The following is an 11,926-nucleotide window of genomic DNA, read 5'->3' on the forward strand; positions in this document are numbered from 1 at the left end:
CCCCTCAACACACCTGTTGCACATTTGAATGTTATTAGACTGTATGACCTGACTTTTGTGACATTTGTTTGAAATAATGCTTTCAGGGTAATGCGGCATCATGCATGATGTGACGTTTCGGGGTATCATTACTCTGCACAACACATTAGGCATCATACCGCAGGATGAATGTAATTTATTTTGTATGCTTGGAAATGTATTGTTATGTAGTGTATTTATGCGCTGCGTCGCAGTACAGATTGGAATGTACCCTGTTTAAGTACTTGTTTTTTTGTATATTTTCTTGCAAAATAAAGTATACATTTTCAATCAAAAAAAAAAAAAATAACCACTTAAAGACAAATCCTTTTTCTGGCACTAAAGCAGAGTTCCATCCAAAAGTGTAACTTTCGCTCATTTGTCTCCTTCCCCCTCCAGTGCCGCATTTGGCACCTTTCGTGGGAGAGGGGGGTCCTCACTTCCTGGGAATCTCGGCCGCGGCTGTTGACGTCACCGCTCGGCTCCCTCCTCCTTCCCCCGCCACCAGGCCAGTAGGAGAGCGCAAAGGGTGCCTCGCGCATGGGCAGTATTGACCTGGCGTGAAGCCTTAATGCTTCACTACTGGGTTCCCTTACTGGCTATTGCCGCGGCAGCACCCTACAGCTGATGGAAACATGAGCTGCGGTGCCGACATCGCTGGACTCCAGGACAGTTAAGTGTCCTATTATTAAAAGTCAGCAGCTGCAGTATGTGTAGCTGCTCGCTTTTAACTTTTGCAGCGATGGGTGGACCTCCACTTTAAAATCAGTATTTTTTGCTAGAAAATTACTTAGAACCCCCAAACATAATATATACATATATTTTTTAGCAGAGAGCCTAGAGAATAAAATAGCGGTTGTTGCAATATTTTATGTCACAGTATTTACGCAGCGGTCTTTCAAACTCAATTTTTTTGGAAAAAAAACACTTTAATGAAACTAATGAGTAAAGTTAACCCAATTTTTTGTAGAATGTGAAAGATCATGTTACGCTGCAAGAATTGTGATCTTTATTCTAAGCAAAAAAAAAGTGATTCTCATTTTGGCCAGAACCGTGCAGCTCTAACTTGTGTTGTATACATGTTATACACATACAGACATTCTAGGACAGGCAGTTGACAAATCCATTTTACACATCAAAAGGAGGTTAATGATGTGCAAGGCCACATGAGAATTTGGGAAAAGACTGTTTATCTAATTAGGCATTTCAAAGGGAACTTGTTGATTAAAGAAAAGACTTACCAAACCAGGTTTACTCTACATATCAAAGGGACAGATAATGACTGTGTGCTAATTAATGTTAATAAAAGACCACCTCGGCCCTGGAGGTTCATCTAATTAGTAGTAAGAGAATGCAAATTAGGATATTTTATGACTGCAGTTGTCCACAGCTAAGGGTCATTATATGTCACTCAGTAGGACAAAAGCAGATCAAAGGCCTAATAAAACTGGCCAATCGAATTGCTTGTCCTTGTCACCCATGGAAAAAAAGGTGTATAAAAAGGAAGGTTCTTTTTGACTTAAAGCGGAAGTCCTGTGAAAATTTTTTTTTTTAAAGTCAGCAACTACAAATACTGCAGCTGCTGACTTTTAAAATAAGGACACTTACCTGTCCAGGGCGCCCGAGGCCGATCCGTCCCTCGGTCCTCAAATGCTGCCGCCGCCATCTTCGGTAAGGGAATCAGGAAGTGAAGAGGTGTAGACTCCCTTGGGAGTCTATGCCTAGAAGTGGGTGCAAATACCTGTCTTATACAGGTATCTGCACCCCCCCTGAAAGGTGCCAAATGTGACACCGGAGGGAGAGTTCCAAAAAGCGGAGGTTCCATTTTTGTGTGAACCTCTGCTTTAAATGTGACAGGAGAAACTGGGTTCTCGGAAGGTATCTGAATGTTGTATGAATATCTTGTCTGTACCTCTGTTGGATTTTCTGAAGTCTTAATAAATGTCAAGAAGAACTGAGTTGCTGCTGAAATGACTTGCATCATAGCAATAATTAATCAATAATCATCATACAACTACTACATCACTATATTGGTGCCGTTCAAGTGACCAGAAGAGCATTTTCAGACTTAGTAACAGAAGTCGGTGGTGACAACAATCCTGTGAGGTGACAGAAGACCATGAGGAGGAAGTTTTGAATCCTGGGACCAGGACCCGCAGAAGATTATAAGCCTAGGAGTTGGTAAGTGTACCTTGTTCCTTATTCTCTAAATAGCTTCTTTTTTTTGCACAATGGCTTTGTCTGTGTCTGGTTGTGACAATAGCACTAAGGGAGAGAATGTGAATATGTGGCTGTTAAATATATATAAAAAGTCATGGGGGACCTTATGAGATTCCCCAAGAATATAGACAGTCATGGGATTTAATTAAATGCTTTTTATCTAATAGTTTCTTTGATATTTCTTTGATAAGAAAACAAAAGATAAGAAACGTAAGGGCATCATTATTCAGGGACTACTGTCTTTTTGTACAGATTATGGGGAAAGAGCAGAAAATTCTAGAACAAGCTCAGAGATGAGGTTATGGAGAAAGAGTTGAATGAGAGGATATCAGATCTCAGGTTACATGCTATCACTACTGGGGAAGCACCGATTTAGAAGGCTAAATTATTTGATGATTTAAGTCGGGTAAATGAGAAATTGTCAGTAAAAATACAAGTTGTTCAGAAACAGTTGGAGGAATGTAAACATGCTGCTAACATTGCTTTGATAAATTGGCAGAAAAATCTAATTACACGTATCAAAATGATACCTCTAAAATTAAGCTTGGTACCAAAGATTATAAGCCAATATATCCCTGCAATGGGTTTAATGCAGCCCCAGCAGCTTAGGAGCTACAACCACTACAACCACTGTATTGAACACTGACAATTCAAGTGGCGTTCAATTGATCACAAAACATTTAAAGCCACAGGAGATGGAAGCCATTGCAAGAGAGATAGGACAAGTACCCCGCTATGATGTAAATAGATTAATGAAATGGTTTTGTGATTTGCAGAGTCAGAGACACATACAACTTGAATTTGGAATTTTGCAGAAAAGTGCAGGCAATGAATTGTGGGCATGGATTTTGCAAAATTGTGGTGAGCATCATAAAACTAAAAGGAATTGCTTTAAAGGAATTGTTAAAGGCATTGTATGGTGTGACAGCAAATGTGTCCTTGTCAGGAAAAATTAGACAGATGAAGAATGAATGCTCATATGAGAACTTGCAGATAGAATTAGCAGTGTGATGGAAAATGTAATGGCTGGAAATCCAGATTTTGAACATGATGGTTTGGTTCACAGGGCAATATTATTAGAAGCATTATACAGTATCTCACAAAAGTGAGTACACCCCTCACATTTTTGTAAATATTTTATTACGTCTTTTTCATCTGACAAAACTGAAGAAGTGAAACTTTGCTACAATGTAAAGTAGTGAGTCTACAGCTTGTATAACAGTGTAAATTTGCTGTCTCCTCAAAATAACTCAACATACAACCATTAATGTCTAAACCGCTGGCAATAAAAGTGAGTACACCTCTAAGTGAAAATGTCCAAATTGGGCCCAAAGTGTCAATATTTTGTGTGCCCACCATTATTTTTCAGCACTGCCTTAACCCATTTGAAGATGGAGTTCACCAGAGATTCACAGGTTGCCACTGGAGTCCTCTTTCACTCCTCCATGACGACATTACCGAACTGGTGGATGTTAGAGGCCTTTCCCTTCTCCACCTTCCGTTTGAGGATGCCCCACAGGTGCTCAATAAGGTTTAAGCCTGAAGACATGCTTTGCCAGTCCATAACTTTTACCCTTAGCTTCTTTAGCAAGGCAGTGGTCATCTTGGAGGTGTGTTTGGGGTCGTTATGTTGGAATCCTGTCCTACGGCCCAGTCTCCAAAGGGAGGGGATCATGCTCTGCTTCAGTATGTCATAGTACATGTTGACATTCATGGTTCCCTCAATGAACTGTAGCCCCCCAGTGCTGGCAGCACTCATACAGCGCCAGGCCTGGATTTACTCCCTTTGCTGCCCCAAGGCCGGGTCCTTCAATGCCGCCCCCCCCACACACACACACCACCATTCTTGTCCTTTATCGATGACTGCTACAATAGTTTAATTAAAAACATATCTCCACACATGAGAATACTGAAAATAACTGGCTTTAATTGTACAGACTAAAAATACTTCAGGGTAAGCGCGCGATGGGTAAGGATTTTTTGCGGGCAATTTTTCAGGGCAATGGCTGGTGTTAGTGCTTCAATCATCCCCGGCACCATGGTTGTTATGGTGTCAGGATGATTGAAACACATTACTTCTACCATTACATTGTAATAGAGCTGCACAATTAATCATTAAAAAATCGTGATCTCGATTCACCTCCCCTGACGATCTCTCCTGCTGAGTTTGCCAATTCTTTCATATAAACAAGTGGAGAGATTATCTGTTCACTCAGCTGTCAAAAGAAAACATCCAGGCAGTCTGCCAAGTTTAGAACTTGAAACATTGTATCCAACTTCCTTCTTAGATCAAAGGGATAAACTTCTCTGTGTAAACAAATAACCTGGGCAAACTGCCAAGCTTTAAACAACGTGTAAATGCAGGAAGTTTAACCACTTAAAGTCTAAATCTTTTTCTGACACTTCTTTCTTAAGTTAAAAATCAATATTTTTTGCTAAAAAAATTACTTGGAACCCCTAAACATTAGAGAATATATATATATATATATATATATATATATATATATATATATATATATATATATATATATATATATGTATATATATTTTTTTTTATTTTTTTTAGCAGAGACCCTAGGGAATAAAATGGCAATTGCTGCAATATTTTATGTCACACTGTATTTGTCCAGCGGTCTTTCAAATGCAATTTTTTGGGAAAAAATACACTTCAATAAATAAAAAAAAACGAAACAGTAAAGTTAGCACAATTTTTTTGTTTTAATGTGAAAGATGATGTTACGCCGCGAGAATCGTGAGAGAATCGTGATCTATCCTCTAAGCAAAAAAATTGTGATTCTCATTTTAGCCAGAATCATGCAGCTCTACATTGTAATGTAAAATGAAATAGTTCAACTCCCCATAATGCAGAATCATTGGGAGCCCTGAGCATGTCACTTGCCACTATGCCTGCCACCAGATGGAGATGTCACTTGCCATGGTGCCTGCCACCAGATGGGGATGTCACTTGCCACTATGTCTGCCAGCAGATGGAGATGTCACTTGCCACGCTGCCACCAGATGGAGATGTCACTTGCCACGCTGCCACCAGATGAAGATGTCACTTGCCACGCTGCCTGCCACCGGATGGAGATGTCACTTGCAATGCTGCCACCAGATGGAGATGTCACTTGCCACGCTGCCACCAGATGGAGATGTCACTAGCCACGCTGCCTGCCACCAGATGGAGATGTCACTTGCCACGCTGCCTGCCACCAAATGGAGATGTCACTAGCCACACTGCCTGCCTGCCACCAGATGGAGATGTCACTTGCCACGCTGCCACCAGATGGAGATGTCACTTGCCACGCTGCCACCAGATGGAGATGTCACTTGCCACGCTGCCTGGCTGCCAACAGATGTTGATGTCACTTGCCACGCTGCCTGGCTGCCACCAGATGGAGGAGGGTGGAACATCTTCTCTGACATTACTTCTCAAACTTTTCAAAAATGGCGCTGGGCAGCGCAATCACGCTACTGCGCATGCTCGGCCTAGCCAAGCACGTACGAGCTTTCCCGAGCCCAGCCGGCTTCGGAACGGCGCATGCGCAGTAGTGGGCGGCTCGCGGCCATCTTTTCTAAGGGCACTGGTGCCCTTAATCGACTTTAACGGGCAGCCTGAAAGGGGGGGTGGCCGTGAAGCCACCGCAGGAGCGGCGCCGCCCCTGCACCACTCCGGCCCGAGGCCTGGCCTCGGTGGCCTTGTGGCAAATCCGGCCCTGTGCAGCCCCAGACCATGACACTCCCACCACCATGCTTGACTGTAGGCAAGACACACTTGTCTTTGTACTCCTCACTTGGTTGCCGCGACACACGCTTTACACCATCTGAACCAAATAAGTTTATCTTGGTCTCATCAGACCACAGGACATAGTTCCAGTAATCCATGTCCTTAGTCTGCTTGTCTTCAGCAAACTGTTTGTGGGCTTTCTTGTACATCATCTTTAGAAAGAGGCTTCCTTCTGGGAAAACAGCCATGCAGACCAATTTGATGCAGTGTGCGGCGTATGGCCTGAGCACTGACAGACTGACCACCCACCCCTTCAACCTCTGCAGCAATGCTGGCAGGACTCATACGTCTTTTTCCCAAAGACAACCTCTGGATATGACGCTGAGCACATGCACCCAACTTCTTTGGTCCACCATGGCGAGTCCTGTTCTGAGTGGAACCTGTCCTGTTAAACCTCTGTATGGTCTTGGTCATCGTGCTGCAGCTCAGTTTCAGGGTCTTGGCAATCTTCTTATAGCCTAGGCCATCTTTATGTAGAGCAACAATTCTTTTTTTCAGATCCTCAGAGAGTTATTTGCCATGAGGTACCATGTTGAACTTCCAGTGACCAGTATGTGCAAGCGATAACACCAAATTTAACATACCTGCTACCCATTTACACCTGAGACCTTATAACACTAACCGGTCACATAACACCGGGGAGGAAAAATAGCTAATTGGGCCCAATTTGCAAATTTTCACTTAGGGGTGTTCTCACTTTTGTTGCCAGCAGTTTAGACATTAATGGATGGGTGTTGAGTTATTTTGAGGGGACAGCAAATTTACACTGTTATACAAGCTGTGCACTCACCATTTTACATTGTAGCAATTTGTAATTTCTTTAGTGTTGCCACATGAAAGGTATAATAAAATATTTACAAAAATGTGAGGGGTGTACTCACTTTTGTGAGATACTGTATGTCAGGGAAGGCATTTTATCTGTTACACCTGATCCTAGTGATTATAATGATATTTAGTTAAGAGCAGACAATTTGTGGAGGAGAAAGTGCAGAGATGCAGAGAGGACAGTTTTGCGGTTGATGCAGCTAGAATTTTTAGAGCCTAGGGTCAGCAAAATAGAGTTGATTTTAAAGGACCTTGGGAAGGAAGAAATTATAACAGTTCAGGTAGTTATAGAAGGCCAGAAACCAGGGAAAAGCCTAGCAAACAGCCTTTTAGTGAAATAAGAAGTGAGAGAGATCGTTTGCAGGAGGAGCTGAATAAGATACATAAAGAAATGGAAAAAATAAAAGCAGGGGGGTCAAAATAGCAGTAGAAAAGGAAAATGCTGTGCCACCCTCTACCAGTGATTGTTAGGGTTCCCAAGCCCCCCACGCCATCCTGCCAATGCTTAACTGATTTAACATTAGACTCCTGGGGGCGGCCCACTGTTGATGTAACATTAGGGGGAACTTAGTGTTAATGCGCTGTTAGATAGTGGGGCAGCTATTAGTTTTAGTAAATCTGTTGTCCCTGAAAATTAGAAAATTAGAACAGGTGTCACTGGACATTCCATCGAAGCTCCTTTTGTGCATGGTGTTGATATCCAAATAGGGGGAGAGAAGTGAAAGTGTGACGTTTGTCAGAATCAGGACATAATTGGTGCTGATGTCTGTGTGCAGCAGGGTCTGGTGCTTGATCTTGCAAACATGAAGTTATTGATGATGTCTGGAGATGACGGACGAGGTCATGTGTAGCATCCTCCCATGGAATTGGTAACAGCAGCAGTAAAGCCTGTCGGTGTGTTACGTGGAGAATGGGACAGCTGTTGGGATAGGCGGATGTGTGAATCTGAAGACATAATGGCTAAACATAAAAAAGATTGTGGTAGGATGAATACAATGATTTTATTGGAAGGACCTATAACAGAAGCTATAAAGAAATTGGAGGCGCAAGGTACATCAATATGAAATTTGCCAGCCTGGCCAGTCATCAAAGTGGTTCGGGCTGACAATAGATTACCATGCCTTAAACAAATATTCTAAAAGTATGGCAAAAAATGGCAAGGTACAGAGAAAATTTTAATCTTTATGTAGAGCTCGTTCTGCATAGTATGTGGAAATAGCAGCACTTCTGCAAGTTCTAGGTGGTGACAGTGCAATCATTAACATTGTTTCTGAATCAGACCAGGTATGTAAGGGTGCAGTTGTCTATCTTTCATGGTGGAATGTGATGGGCTTTAAAGGAACAGATGGCAGTGAGATAAGATATACATCCTTATGGAAAATGATAGAGGAGGAAATGCAATTTTTTTCAAAAATGAATATCAGAAAGGTACAGGCCTACAGAAAACAGACAACCGAGCAATACTGGAACAATAATGTAGATAGATTGGCTAAGGAGGCTGCAGTAATATCCCCCGAATTATCTCATATAGAGTATACTTTGTCATTTCCAGTGTCTGCCCTCACACGTGCTCAAGCAAAAGGAATTGAAGAAAGGACATGCGAGTTGGGTAAAATGAAGATCAGGATCAGGAGGAATTAGCTCAACTAAAAGAAGTGTGCGGGACTGGGCCCATACAATTTGAGGGTTAAGAAATGCAAGTGAAGGATGGTCATTAATAATTTACAAGAACAGCTTATCTTTATGGGTTACCCCAAAAGGTGTGAGGAAAGACATTCTTACATGGATTCATGGGTCTCCTGTTGGTGGACACCCCAAACTTCCTTTAGCTTTAGAGAGATTAGATCATGTAGCATGGTGGCCTCAAAATAAACAACACATGCAGGATCATATCTCATCATGTTTGATGTGTGCCAGGCATGAACCCGCAAATAGCAAGAGGAGAGGAGCACGGAGGAGACAAGCTCCCATGGGAGTGAATACAAATTGATTACATAGGTGAATTACCTTACACTGCACACCAGAACAAATATTTGCTGGTTGTTGTAGATTCTTTCAGTCACTGGGTTGAATCTTTCTCTACCAAAAACTGTACTGCCACTACTACTGCAATGATCTTGGTCAAAGAAATATTAGGTCGGTGGGGGATACCAAGGGTTCTAGACAGTTACAATGGGCCAGGTTTTGTAGGTAATGTAATGCAAGAGACATGTAAGCTCCTTGGTGTCATCAAAAAATTTCACATCTTCTATCACCCTGAGTCTGCAGGACAGGCTGAACGAATGAACAGGACAATTAAAAATGCTCATAGAAAGGTTGTAAATGAGCAAGGTACCATTTGGGATGAGAAATTACCTTTTGTTCTGGCAACCATTAGTTCCAGAGTTTGCAGGCCCATTGGCTTTGCCCCCTATGAGGCTCTGCTTGGCAGAACAATGATAACATGGGAACTTATTAGACTTGGGAGAGGATAGGTCAAGATGGAGTCATGCATGTCAGATCAAAGCATTTAAAGGAAAAACGGGAGGGGGCGTGGCTTAGCAATGGCCAAGTGAGGAGGTGTTTTTTGAGAGCTCCTGTTCTACCTTTCTCCCAACCGCTCAGCATACGGTTTATTTACATGACAGTGAGGTATGCTAACCTCTAAGAGGTACAGAACGAGAGCCAGCCACCGTCTTCACGGAACGGTATTTGGAGATATTTCCGCAACTCACAGCAGGGATCACCGGGCGCCATTGCAACAGCGCCCCGTGACTTGCATCGGGTAGAGGCTGACACACTGGACTTACCTGCCTCTCCGGCCCTGTCCAACGCTTCAGAGGACATATCAGCATCACCGGCTATCTTCCATTCTGAGATGGCGAGCTCCTACCAGAATCAGATCGGACTGCCAGACGACCTCCGCGCCATCTTACAGGCCCTTCCCACGAAGGTGGACATCGAGGCGCTCCCATCCAAAATGGACATTGAAACCCTCATACTCCGGGTGGAGGAGGCACACACCAGAGACATCCAAGAGGTCAGGGCCGAGCTGCAGACGATCTCGGATCTGATGGGAGCTGGAGAGGCCTCAATTTCCTCTCTTACTCAGAGAGTCACAGAGCTGGAACATTCTCGGGACTCCCAGGCGGCCACGGCGGTGGAGCTGCAGCTTCATTTGGAGGACTTGGAGGACCGCAGTCGCCGCAATAATTTGCGGCTGCGGGGCCTCCCTGAAGCAACAGGCGTGGAAGATCTGGAGGAGACGGTGGTGGCGATCTTCCAGAAGGTCCTGGGTGCGCCCCCACCTTCAATAGAGCTAGATCGGGTTCATAGAACTCTGGGGCCTCGATCATAAGATCCTGATAGACCCCGTGATGTGTTATGCAGGATCCACCGCTACACTCAAAAAGAGCTGATAATTCGGAAGGCATGGGATCATGGAGAGGTGGAATTCAATGGGGCTGCCATCAAGATACTACCAGATTTATCCAGGGCCACCCTACAGAGAAGAGCGATGCTGAGGCCCATTCTGGAGCTATCCAAGAGACAGGGATGCACATATCGATGGGGGTATCCTCTGGCGGTTACCTTCAGAAATGGGAATGCCTCCTTTACCCTATGTACACAGGCAGAGCTACCAGCCTTTTTTACATTTATTGGCGTGGAACCGATCCCGGTCCCAAACTGGCTCTCGCTGGTCCCGCGTCCAACGGGCCGTCCAGGTCCCTCTGCTCAGCGGTCTTGCCAGCCCCCCCGCCAGCAGCATTCAAGAAGGCGACAACGGGCTCCCTCGGCTGAGGGACCACGTGAGTCATGACTTTTCTATTCATTAGCAAACCTGGTTCGTAGCCTGATCGAGTTTAACTCCAGTTGCCTCCGAGATTACTGCTGTTTGTCTACTCCTTTTTGCCGATCTGGGGACATAACACATGTGACTTCCACCTCTTAAATAAGAAGTGGGGTTTTGCCCAGAGAATAGGACTTATCACTCCACCTAAATACAGCTTATCATCTCCATTGATTACCAGTATCAAGAAGACGGAACGTGTCATGTGGTCGGGAAAAAGTACAGAGGACACCTACACTTTGTTTTCTAGGTATGTGAACCCACCACAGAACATCTAGTACTGAGATGACTCATACTAAAGACCATTATACTCACAGATACCCAAACCCAGAGACATCTGTTCTGTTCCTTTACGGGAGAGAAGAGGGTGATTTCGCCTGATTTCTCCCACACTCCTGGAGACACTCATTTTCACTACATCTCAATACTTGCAAGAAATGGTATCTCATTAAAGGGGAATAGAGTTAAGAAGAGATGGGGGCAAGTGCTCCGAATTGATTGCTGTCTATAGATTTGAGTACAGATGGCATTGTCACACGACCTTAGCGGTGCCGGGCTCTCCCCTCCCTGCCCCCGGTTTATCAGATCACCTTAGAAGGTTAAGTGGATACATATTATCCCCGGGACTGTGTGATCCTCTATAGACCCAATATTAAAGGGAGACTCGTGGAGGTATACCGTTACACACCTCCCCCTCCCTCTTTTCAAGCTATGAGTCCTGTGGAGCGATGCTCGGACCTGGGGGAGTTAGAGGGGATGAGCCACACCGCGCTGACAGACAGATGGCGAACATGTGCTCTCATCAGGAGTATCTGGTATAACGAGGTGGAGTGGGGTCGGAGGCTTGAACCCAGGGGAAATGAGGGAAGCTATAGCCAGAAATCTGGGCAATTAATATCTACATATGCTCATAGACCCTTAGGGGTCGGGGCTGCCTTGTTCCCCTCCGGGTTTGAGGTCTGACGGTAGCTCAGCATTAGGGCAGAGTGGGAGGAAGGTTAACACGAGTTCAGTTGTTATCACGATCAGGCTTGGGGATTGAATGGTATGCATATTTTTTTTTTTTGTTTTCTGTATTTTAAACCTCTGAAGAAGTTTAATTGTTTTCTCACTAAACATATCCTTTACAAATGTGAGTTCTAACCGTTTTCAATTTTGTTAAGTTATATTTCATTGCGGATTGGGAGTGGGGAAGCCGGAGGCTTCGTCACTGGTTGTTCCTTTCCACGTCCCCACATAGGCCTGCG

General features: G+C 44.0%; 1 pseudogene; it reads left to right on the forward strand.

The window, feature by feature from the left end:
- The first annotated feature begins 2,249 nt into the window (after positions 1 to 2,249).
- On the forward strand, positions 2,250 to 10,187 carry LOC141141271 (uncharacterized; annotated as a pseudogene).
- Positions 10,188 to 11,926: the final 1,739 nt, after the last annotated feature.

This window comes from Aquarana catesbeiana, linkage group LG04 (assembly GCF_042186555.1).
Source record: "Aquarana catesbeiana isolate 2022-GZ linkage group LG04, ASM4218655v1, whole genome shotgun sequence".
In the NCBI taxonomy this organism is placed as follows: Eukaryota; Metazoa; Chordata; class Amphibia; order Anura; family Ranidae; genus Aquarana; species Aquarana catesbeiana.